This window comes from Sapajus apella, unplaced genomic scaffold (assembly GCF_009761245.1).
Source record: "Sapajus apella isolate SASKATOON/1434 unplaced genomic scaffold, GSC_monkey_1.0 scaffold29, whole genome shotgun sequence".
Taxonomy (NCBI): domain Eukaryota; kingdom Metazoa; phylum Chordata; class Mammalia; order Primates; family Cebidae; genus Sapajus; species Sapajus apella.
In genome coordinates, this window is record NW_022436969.1 from 6,624,931 (window position 1) to 6,637,274 (window position 12,344).

The 12,344-nt window shown below is 41.0% G+C and overlaps 1 long non-coding RNA gene across 1 annotated transcript in view; it reads left to right on the top strand.

Annotated features, from left to right (window-relative positions):
- The first annotated feature begins 877 nt into the window (after positions 1-877).
- Positions 878-12,344, top strand: part of LOC116561401 — a 32,351-nt gene continuing 20,884 nt past the window's right edge. Inside the window, exon 1 of the long non-coding RNA XR_004273414.1 lies at positions 878-1,118. This is a non-coding gene — a long non-coding RNA (uncharacterized LOC116561401). The remainder of the gene's footprint in view (positions 1,119-12,344) is intronic.

Here is a 12,344-nt window from a genome sequence, read left to right on the forward strand (position 1 = left end):
TGCACTTAGGTCCTCCGTTTCATACGTGGGATGACAATAGGGGCAATTTGAACCATAAATCCTTAAAATCATTTAATTTTCAGCTTTTCTGCCATGTAATGCAACTACTACTTTATATATTTAGGCTACATGATACTTTTGTTTTTTGTTTTTGCTTGTTTGTTTGTTTTTGAGACAGAGTTTCGCTCTTGTTACCCAGGCTGGAGTGCAATGGCGTGATCTTGGCTCACCGCAACCTCCACCTCCTGGGTTCAAGCAATTCTCCTGCCTCAGCCTCCTGAGTAACTGGGACTACAGGCGTGTGCCGTCATGCCCAGCTAATTTTTGTATTTTTAGTAGAGACGAGATTTCACCATGTTGACCAGGATGGTCTCGATCTCTTGACCTCGTGTTCTACCCGCCTCAGCCTCCCAAAGTGCTGGGATTACAGGCTTGAGCCACCGCGCCCGGCCTGATACTTTTGAAGTAATTCAATATGACTCTTTCAAGAACAAGAAAATGTATCAGACAGCTTTTTGAGGCCATTTACGAATGGAGGCAAGATATGAGTTCAAGATTCAAGAGAGTATAAAGAGGCAAATAAATAACACCTTCCCCACTGTGTTACTAAACAATGAGAGAAATAAAAAGCATCACAGACAGGAGACAACAGTATCCACCTTCTTATCCTGATACAGGAGAATGTGGCTTATATCTGCAGGCAAGTTGGCTTCCTAACATAAAGCCTCAGAATGAAACAGACTTTCTGAGTGGGTCACGTTAGCTGGATCACAATTGGCTCCACACAAGGGAGCCTGCCCTGGAGAGCTTGGGGTGTGGAGAAGCAGGGTAAACTGTTTGCTTCCTATGGATCGCTAGTGTTCGAGAGCAGGAAGAGAGAAAGCAGCTGGGAAGTATGCTGTTTCTTCTTTCCAACTCATTCCCAGATAACCGATTATTCCTCCTCCCAGGGGAAGAGTGAAGGACAGAATGGAAAGAGGCCAGGAGCGTTGTGTTCTCTCCAAATGGAGGGAAACCTCTGGAATGGGGAAGAGGCATCTCCTAACATGGCGTGGTCCTAGAAGGCAACCGAGTGTTTTCGAGAAGACTTCGTATTTTTTATGCCACCGCTAGAGAAGGTATGTTATCTTGTCATCTATCACCCTTGGGACTTAGGCCAAGAAACTTGGTGTGCCGGGATTTTGCTAGGTCAGTTTTGGTGTTTTAAATCAATATGAGAAGAAGACATTTAACCAACTCACCCCAGTATAATTCTTGGATTTGTATTGCTTTGATATGTTCAAAGTTATTTATTATTTCCTGAATTTTGGAAGGCAGGACCACACTTATCAGGGTGACAGAAAGAAAAGCTTCATTCTAGATTTTAAGATAGCCACAATCCTCTTCAAAATTGTACTCACTTATATGTAACTTCAAAAACTGTTCACTTATTCACTCTTAAATTCATCTATTCAGTCATTACGCATGCATTTTAACATTCAATAAGAATTTATGAGATGTTTTTCACCTATGTGCCAGGTACTATACTAGTCAGAAGGAAAAGGAAGCCAATTCTGTGTATACAAAAGGTGCTAAAGGGACTCACATAGCCCTAAAAGAGCTAGGACACTATATTGGCCAGCACACCACCACATACCTATCTGCTTTAGACCCTTTAGATCCTGGTATGCACTGAAGGTTGCAGAAATGATACATAACCATCTTTACTTGATTTCTCCATATAAAGTGTATTATAACATTAGATATGTAACTTAGATATTTACATGTGTCTGAGAGATTTGTACAAGAATTTTCATAGCAGCTTTATTTAAAATGACCCCAAACTGCAAATGACCCAAATGTTCATGAACAGATTAATGGGATTGGCTAACACTCAGCGATAAGAAGAAACAAACTACTGATTACATGCAACAGATGAATCTCAAGATGAATCTGTTGTATGTTACCATTACAACATAGTAACACATACAAGCAGTAATACACACAGCAGAAGAAGCCAGATTAAAAGAACAGGAACTATCTGATTCTACTGCGTGAAGTTGTAGAATAGGCCAAAATAAATTATAGTGAAAGAAATAACAGTGGTCACATCTGGAAGTAAGCAGTGGAGAGACAGACTACAAAGGGATATGAGGAAGCTTAGTGGGGTGATGGGAATGTTTTGTATTTTAATTGGGGTGTTTGTTACCCAGCTGTGTACATTCATCAAAGCTCACCAAATGACACATTTGCTGTACATGCATTTAATGCATAAAGTGTACCTAAAAATGTAAAGAAAAAGATACAAAGGTACAACTTGTTCAGAGAATAAAAGGTCAATTAAGCATATTTTTTTAAAAATGAAGCCTATCAGAAACATTTCAAATGCTTCTTGAATGATGCTTAAATAGGTCATGATTTATAATCTCCAGACACAGAATGTTTTTCTTCCTACTACCAAACTTTGTACCTTTAGGGAAAAAGTTTTATTACAGAAATGGAATATAATAGGAAAAATAAGCTGCTTCTTAAATATTTACCTTAATACATAAAGAAAACTAGGGACCGTCATAATTAGAACACATGTAAGTCTTTTTTACCTATGCATATAGGTAAATTGCATATAGGTAAAATTATATGCTGACGGCATATAATTTTAGGTGATAGTAACTGCCATTGTGTTTGAGTTTGTGAGTGTGTGTGGAGAAATAACAGAAGGAAAGAGGGGAAGCAACATTAGTGTGATTTGAAGAACTGGATGAAGTTATTTCAGTACTGTCAAATTATCATTTATAAAAAGAAGATATATTATTGGTTATTTTCATGTATATTAATTGACATTCAAGCCATCTGTATCATTTACTCATATATATTTAATGGGGATCATAAATATCCCTCTGCCAGCTAGGAAAGAGCATCTATCAGGAGAGGTGACAGTCTTGGGGCTATTACTCAATGACTTGGTAGTAAAGGATGAGCATTTTCTTGAGGTTATTAGAGTTGGATTTTAAACTTCTTATGTAGTAATGTTTATAGTAAGTATAAACATATAAACCACATTGTTTTAATGGATTTTTAAAACCTCCTACCAAAAAAAAAATCCACTTTAAATGTAGTGAATGCTAACCTATGAAATGAAGTTGATTTCATAAGCCATAGTGAGCTTTTGAGCTGTAAATCATATACTCTGTCCTAGAACACTAGTCCAATTTTAGTAGACCCGGAAATAAAAATGGAAATTGTTATTGGCCCATTCAGCTCCCATGTAACAACTTTTTTTTTTTTCTAGAAATGTAGTTGTACACACATTTCTTGGGAGGGATAGAAGAGTTTCATTCCTGACATTGTCAGTCAACTTTCATTGGGATAGTTGTGTCCATGTGTCACAGTCACAAGCACTATCAAAAGGGGCTTTGAAATGAAATTGTATATTAAAAAGGAAAGCCTGGGGTGATTTGATGTGTTTCAGTTCAGCCAGGGAATGGAAAGGGAGAAGCGTGTCCTGGGCCCAGGAAACCTCCTGAGTGCCCCATGTCAACCTGCTCCATGTTAATTTGTTTGGTTAATGTCCTGGGAGGCTTCTGGGTCACAGAGGACTGTCAATTCACTTCAATGGTGGCCAGCAGGATTCTCTGTTTTCATATGCCGGAGCAGACATATTTCTTACGAAAGACAAAAGTCTAGATGTAATACCATTCTCCCCACTGTCTGGAATCATTTCCTTGAGTGTATGCTTCTAGTTCTCTGGTCTGCAAACAGGACTTAACGGTGGGAGACCACCATTTTAAGCAACTAGAAAAAACAAGGGCCAGTCTTCCTTTGGCCCGATTGCAGAGCATTCACTTATATCCTTTGTATAGTTTCTGACATTCACCTTTCTGACATTCTGCCTCGAAGAGAGTTGGAATCTGTGTCTTTAAGAATGAGGACAGTTTGAGGCTTGGTGAGAAGAATAGATAAATGACCCCTCTCTTCCGATTTGAACTCTGAGTTCAGAATTAGCAGTTCAGATGTGACTGGCTGGTGTCAGATTGCTTCTGAGCCCTGCCGGTACATTGGAATCGTCTGGGGAGCTTTTAAAAAATTACCGATGTCCAGGCCCCACCCCTAGAGAGCTCATTTAATTGGTCCAGGGTGGAGCTTGGACACCAGTAATTTTTTTAAAAGCTCCCCAGGTGATCTTAATGTGTACCAGGGTTGAAAACTACTGGTTTACAGCAAAATAGTTTCAGTCATAGAACAGTAGCAAAAAAAAGGGGGCTGGAGATTGAGTGCGGTAAAGAACGAGAAGGTTCGTGCGGCTTCTGTAACTCTAGCAAACACCCACAGCAAGGATCTGGAGATGCAAACACGAATCAGGCAGGGCTATGCTCCAGGGGCTCATGGACAGTGAGGGAGGAAGACGTAAACCCAGCGCTGCAGTAGAGGGTGGTAGGTGCTGGCCTAGTGGGGATGGGAAGGGGCACAAGATTTGGCTTGCAAGCCAGAGGGATGTGAAGCCTCCCTGGGCATTAGCCAAGCAAAAGCTAAAAGAATTACTCTTACTTAACTGAGTCACACCTTAAATACTCGACTTATACATTATTCCTTAATCTGATCCTCACAACCACCTTGGGAAGGTAGTTTAGTGACATTCCACAGAGGAGGAAGAGGAAATCCAGAGATGTTAAGGATGTGACCTACAGTCCACAGCAGTGGAGGAGAGATGGCAATTAATCCTAATAGGCATGGCCTCACCCACTCCTTACCGGACAGCCCTGTAAAATAAGCGTGACTGCTACTTCCTTTTATAGATGTGCAAACTGAGGCTCAAACTGTTTAAGCAACCTGCTCAAGAGTAAGCTAGCATTTCCCAAGTGCCAAAGCAGGGTATATTCATTTTCTATTGGCACTGTAACAGAGCACTAAAAACTTTGTGGTTTAAAAATAGCACAAATGCATTTTCTCAAAGTCCAGGGAGGTCAGAAGTCTAAAATGGGTTGTCAGGGCTGGTTCTTTCTGAAGGCTCTAAGGGAGAATTTACTCCGTTTTCTCTTCCAGCTTTTAGAGGCTGCCTGCCTTCCTTGGCTCATGGCCCCTTCCTCTATCTTCAGAACTGGCAGCATAGCATCTTCAGGGCTCTCTCTGACCTCTGCTTCCATTGTTCCATCTCCATCTTTTACTCTGACTCTTCTGCATCCCCCTTTTCCCTCAAAAGAACCCAGGTGATTTGACAGGACACAACCAGATAAGTCAAGACAATCTCCTAGCTCAGTATTGTTTTTTTTTTCTCATTAAATCTTTTAAAATGTTTTCTTATTTCCATAGGCTTTTGGGGAACAAGTAGTTTTGGTTACATGAGTAAGTTCTTTAGTTTTGGTTTGTAAGATTTTGGTGCACCCATCACCCAAGCAATATACACTGAACCCAATTTGTAGTCTTTTATCCCTCACCCCCTCCCACCCTTTCCTCCGAGTCCCCAGAGTCCATTGTATCATTCTTATGCTTTTGGATCCTCATACCTTAGCTCCCACTTATGAATGAGAACACATAGTGTTTGGTTTTCCATTCCTGAGTTACTTCACTTAGAATCATAGTCTCCAGTGCCATCCAGGTTGCTGCAAATGTCATTAATTCATTCCTTTTTATGGCTGAGTAGTATTCCTTCGTGTGTGTGTGTGTGTGTGCACGTGTATACACATATATATCACAATTGTTTTTAATATGGCATTTCACTCTTGTCACCCAGGCTGGAGTGCAGTGGAGTGATCTTGGCTCACAGCAACCTCTGCCTGCCAGGTTCAAGTGATTGTCCTGTCCCCGAGTTGCTGGGATTATAGGTGCCTGCCACCACACCTAGCTAATTTTTTTTGTATTTTTAGTAGAGAGGGTGTTTTCACCATGTTGGCCAGGCTGGTTTCGAACTTCTCACCTTAAGTGATCTGCCCACTTCAGGCTCCCAAAGTACTAAGATTACAGGCATGAGCCACTGTGCCCAGCCCGCAGTTTCTTTATCCACTCATTGATCAGTGTTTTTTTTTGGGCTATTTCCATATTTTTGCAGTTGCATATTGTGCTGCTATAAACATGTGTGTGCAAGTATCTTTTTCGACAGGGACTTCTTTTCCTCTGGTAGATACCCAGTAGTGGGATTGCTGGATTGAATGGTAGTTCTACTTTTAGTTTTTTAAGGAATCTCCACACTGTTTTCCTTAGTGGTTGTACTAGTTTACATTCCCACCAGCAAAAAGTGTTGCCTTTTCACCACATCCATGCCATCATCTACTATTTTTTAATTTTTTGATGATGGCCATTCCTGCGGGAGTAAGGTGGTATTGCATTGTGGTTTTCATTTGCATTTCCCTGATCATTAGTGATGCAGAGCATTTGTTCATATGTTGACCATTTGTATATCTTCTTGTGAGAATTGTCTATTCATGTCCTAGCTCAGTATTCTTAACTTAATCACATCTGCAAAGTTCCTTTTGCTATTTAGATTAGCATATTTGCAGGTTCTAGAAATTAAAATGTGCTCTCTGTGTGTGTACGTGTGTGTGTGTGTGTGTGTGTGTTTGGCAGTGGAGGCAGAGGGGACATTATTCTGCCTGCTATACAGGGACAAACCCAAACAAATGCAAGTCTGACTCTAAATCTTTTTATTCCTGGATGATACTCCTTGACCTCTTTTCTAGCACACACACACACGCACTCACTTAGAAATAAAACCTCTTGACTTCTGCAAAGTGGAATCCTTCCTCTTTCTACTATTAGATTCTTTCAGACAAAAATGTCAATAATTGTCCTATGCTCCGGTTCATCAACAAGCTGGGCACATAGGGGTTGTGATGACTGAATGTTCTTGAGAAGGAGCTGCACCTAACACATGATCTTGCCCTCCCTCAGCACACACACAAACATGAATGCACCCTAAACTCTAGAACCTGGGACAATGTTACCCTATGTGGCAAAATCAACTTTGCAGATATGAGTAAGCAAAGAATATTGAGACAGGAGATTATTTTAAATTATCTGGATGGACTCTATCAAAACCTAAAACAGCTTGCAGGGCCTTAAAAGAGGATGGCTTAGTCCTCGGTCATCATTATAATAAACACATGTACATTCCTGTTACTCCTTATCTGTGCTGCTTCGACCCAATATTTTCATTAATAGAGAGTCTCTTCTTGCTGTCTCTCTCTTAACTTCAGAAACAGCATCTGCCACACCTGGGTTATTTTTATAGGATCTTGACTGAATAACATTTGTAATCTTTCTGAAGCTGAGGGTTAAAAACAGGAGGAGAGGCTGCTGGAGACAAAAACCCTGCTTCCTGACACTATCGAACCTTCTTAGCTCAGCTCCGAGATTCACTGAGAAGCCCAACCTCACTTGAATAAATGCAGAAGGAGCAATTTTGCCTTCTGCCAAAAAAAGACTTATAATATTTATAAGAATGTTAAATACATTTTCCATGACTGTCAGTAATACATTCTTGGAGTCTCATAATGCAGGCCTTGAAAGAGTGGATTTAGATGAGAACACTTTAGACAACATTAAAAGTAACTTGAGTTTAATTTAGTACATGGGTAATGTAACACTCAACAGTAGCCATGGTACCAAGATGATTAAAAATAGTGAGTGTGTTAACTGAAGGAGTCTCACATATATTGTTGTATAGTCTATTAAGTTTCTGCTTTTCATACTTAGTTTTTTGAGATGCCTAAGATGGGGTAGGTGAGTGTTTGTGCTTGGCCTGCAATTGGTCATCGGCCAATGTTAAATGGTAATAATATGCAGGTGAACGGAGGGTTAATGAGCTCCGTAACTTCTGAGTAGGTTTAACTGAATCAAAAGTAGAGTTGACTATTGAAAGGATCAGACAAGCGAGCACAGTGAGTTCCACCGTGGAGGTGCGCTGGCCGCAAGAGTGGAGAAAACGTTTTCACCGATGATGTTGGAGAACTCACTGTGCCTGGATATGCAACCTTGGGAAGGTCCATATAAGAAACTGAGTTTCAGCCAGGCATGGTGGCTTACACCTGTAATCCCAGCACTTTGGGAGGCCAAGGTGGGCGGATCACCTGAGGTCGAGAGTTTGAGACCAGCCTGGCCAACATGGAGAAACCCTGTCTCTACTAAAAGTACAAAAATTAGCCAGTCATGGTGTCAGGCACCTGTAATCCCAGCTGCTCAGGAGGATGAGGCAGGAGAATCGCTTCAACCCAGGAGGCAGAGGTTGCAGTGAGCTGAGATCGCACCACTGCACTCCCGCCTGGATGACAAGAGCAAAACTTTGTTTAAAAGAAAACAAAAAAAACTGAGTTTCTGAGTTGGGCTCAGTGGCTCACACTTATAACCTCAGCACTTTGGGAGGCCAACGCAGGAGGAATGCATGAGCCCAGGAGTTCGAGACCAGCCTGGGAAACATAGAGTGACCCTACCTCTACAAGAAATACAAAAATAATTAGCTGGGGGTGGTGGTGTGTACCTGTGGTCTCAGCTACTTGGGAGGCTGAGGTAGGAGAATCACTTGAGCCTGGAAGGTCGAGGCTGCAGTTTTTCAGTGTTGCTATTACTGCATCAGCAAATTCTACCTGTCTCTGAAGCCATTGTTCATATTCTACCTCTTCCAGATGACAGTTTTTGATCCTAGAAAACTAGTCTTCCCTTCCTCTTCTGGATTCTCATAGCACTCTATCTGGTGGCTCTCCGAAGTCCTTTGGCTGGGCGGCCAAAACAAACTACTATACACTGAGTGACTTAAGCAACATAAATTAATTTTCTCACACTTTTAGAGGCTGGAAGTCTGAGATAAGCTTTTGACAGGGTTGGTTTCTTCTGAGGCCTCTCTCCTTGGCTGCCTTCTCCCTGTGTCTTCCTAGGGTCTTCTCTCTGTGCCTGTGTCCAGATTCTTTTGATTATAAGGACACCAGTCCTATGGGATTAGGACCCACACTAATAACCTTATTTTGACTTAATTATCCCTTTAAAGGTCCTGTCTCCAAATATAGCCACATTTTGAGGTACTAGGGGTTAGGATTTTAACTGACTAATTTTGTGGGGGACAAAATTTATCTTCTTGTCTTCCTTCCTTCTTTGGCACTTCTTCTGTCCTTCAACTTTATTGCATAGTTGCTTATTTGCCTGTTCTTTCTCCTCTATTAGATGGCAAGGAATGAAGGGAGGAAGGAGGAAGAGAAAGAAGAAGACAGAGGCTAGATCAAATCAGTAAAACATATGATTCACAGGTTAAACAATCATGCAGCTGAACAAAAATAAAGTCCAATGAACTATAAAATAGGGGATGTGGAAATGTATGTAACCAAGGAAAAGTCTTCAAACTTATCAGAGCTATCCAACTGGGAAAAAAAAAAAGTTGGTCAGAGCAGATGAACACTTTCTTAGAGAGTGTTATTAACAGAGCTAAAGGGAGTGGGCTTTTGTCTGATTCTGGGTGGTATGTTTATGTCAGAATAGATGTGGTCTATTTTTCCTGGAACAGTCACCCAAAGAAGGTGTTCGGTAATCAAGAGGCTGTTCCCTGAGCTCTCCAACACCTCTCTGGCTTCCTGTCTTTGTTCTGCTCTCTCTAGAGGCCCTCTGCAAAGCAAGACTTTTGTTGCTTTATCCAACTGTGCAGTCCTGTGATGTGGGCCTCTCAAACTCACCCTGCTCAACTGGGCAGTGTTTCAAGGGATCAGGAAGCCGTTTTCCATCCCAGGAGCCAGCCTCAAAGTTAGAAAGTTCTGTGGTTTGGTTTGGATTTCGCTCATCCCTACAGAGAACTTGCTCTGCCAATCTCTACATACATGTCAGCATAAATAGCAACAGATGTACCTTCAACATGTAAAATCTCCATAAAATACAACAAACTCTGTTTTTCCATTTGGGATGAGTCATTAACCATATGTTTGTGATATTCTTTCATTTGCAGATCTGAGGCACACATTTTACCTTGCAGGAGACCAAGAGCTATTTTTTTTTAGGAGGTTCCTTCCTGTCTTGAGAATTGATTCAGCGATGTCTTGGTCTATTTCCGTGGGTATCTTGAATCAGTGCATGGAAAATGTATGGAATTTTTTTTACATGAGCTGCATGGCGTGTCTGGGCTCTGCCCTTGGAACTATTCTTGGCCAGAATATTTCAAAACCCACTCTGGTACTTGGAGTGCTACTCATGTGACGGCTTAGTGGCTGGACTCTTGCAATGGAATATGCTGTTTCAGGAGAGTTTGTTTGCTTTTTGATACTTCAGAGAGAAATGTGGCATGTGGCAAGGCTGCAGGCAGGGAATACAGAAGATGAGTAATTAGTGGATGTCATTTTGCAGCAAGTAGGAGGGTCTTGTGTGTGTATGTGTGTGTGTGTGTGTGTGTGTGTGTGTGTGTGTGAAATTTTTTTTTGTCTTGTCTGAAAGAGGTGTATGAAAGTCTTAAGTCTCTGAAAGTAAATGCTCTTGAGGAATTTGTGTACTATCAAAGTTAGTATTTTCTTGGTATTTGATTTTTTCTCTTCTAAAAGAAGAGCAAAACTTTATTATGAAAGATTTTGAAAACACACAAAATAGGAAGTATAGTATAGTATAATAAACTCTCAAATACTTACCACCCAGACTCAACAGTTAACATTTTGCTATACTTGCTTTATTTATTCTATTTTCCCTTTCCTTTTTCTTGCTTTCTTTTATTAAAGTACTAGGAAAAAAACCCTCTGACATGTAATTTTACTCTTACGCATCTCCAAATAAAGACATTATCTTGCAAACATCATATAATTATCACAACTAGCAAAATGAGCAATAATTTCTTAATATCATCTAATGCTGTCTATATTGAAATTTCTTAGATTATCTCAAATACTTTATTTTACAGTTGGTTTGTTCAAACCCAGATCTAATGAGTGTCCACATGATACTTTTGAGTGTTTTGTCTCCTACATATTTTTAATTTTCTAATAATCCCCTTGTCTTCATTTGGGGTTCCCCCAAAGCAGACTTTATGATAGGGACTTGAGGGTGGGCATTTTATTTTTAAAGTAGTGCTAGGAAGAAAACAGTGAGATAGTAGGAAAAGTAAGGCAGGAAAGGGTAAAAGGCCAAGAAAAGACACATACATGAGCAGTGTATCAGAGTGGGTAACTGGGGCTTAATTCTGCTGGGGATGCTCGGAGGACCTGGGTATGATGTACCTCAGAGCTATCCCACCAAAGCTGGGAATGTGAAATCTCTGTCTACAGACTCTCACCCCTCACTCTTCACTTCTGGGCTGCCTTATTCATGGGCTGAGTGAGCTCATGTGATTCCAGAAAAAGGCCCCAGACAGAGGAGCAGAGAGACCCAGGTGACTGTGGTGGACACTCTCAACATAGGCAGGAACGGTCCACTGTGGCTGCTGGAAACTCAGAGGCAGGCCCGGGATGGGGGCTGGGCAAGAGTCAGCTATACCTTTCTTCCCCTTCCCCTTCCCCTCCTCCTCCTCCTCCCGAGTCAGCTATACCTTTCTTCTCCTTCCCCTTCTCCTCCTCCTCTTCCTCCTCCTCCTCCTCCTCCTCCTTCTCCTCTCCTCCCCCTCTCCTCCCATTGACTCATAGTCCAATACAATGTCCCACAATCTGGACTTGACCTATTAGTCCTTGTTGATACACTAAACTTGTTCTTCCCTCCCCCATATTTCCCACACTGGAAATTAGACTAAAGGCTCTATTAGAGTTGGTTTCAGTCTATTTCATCAAAAGCTTCAGAGGTGGTCTTCTTTCTCCAAATTTGATGGGGAAGTTCCTGAGTAATTTTCATCAAGAAGAATGAGCCATACTTCCACTAAGGAGCCCCTATCACAGAAGGTACCTTGAAGATTATCAAGTTTAGATTGATAATCCCTGTATTTTATGGGGAAGGGAACTGGTGACCAGAGAGATCATTGGCCATTTCCCTTGCCATATACTCATCACATCTATTTCACAGTTTTTAAAATGTATTTAATATCTTTCTGCAATTTCTTCACTGCTGTGGACATTCCGCTGAAAACTTCTCCATTCCAGCTTCATCAGTGGCATCTCTGTTGTATAAATTCTATGGACTCCTGTCAGTTCCTATTCTGTTGTCTCTGCACTATTTAATAAGTATACTCTCTGTCTTAAAAATACTTGTTTTACCAGCCTTCTGATTAACACCCATTTACCTCCAGAAAATAAATATTTGATAAGATTTGAGGGATACCCACCAGTTATACTACTGTTTAAAAAAGATCCTATGTTACATTAAAAGAAGACTCCAGGAGTGAATGTATGATTTCTATACTTGTGAGCGTAGTGGAGAATTAAGGGAAGTGAGCAGAGACCAATTCTGTCAATTCTTGATATAATGTATTTCAATTTGGGGAGATGGAGATT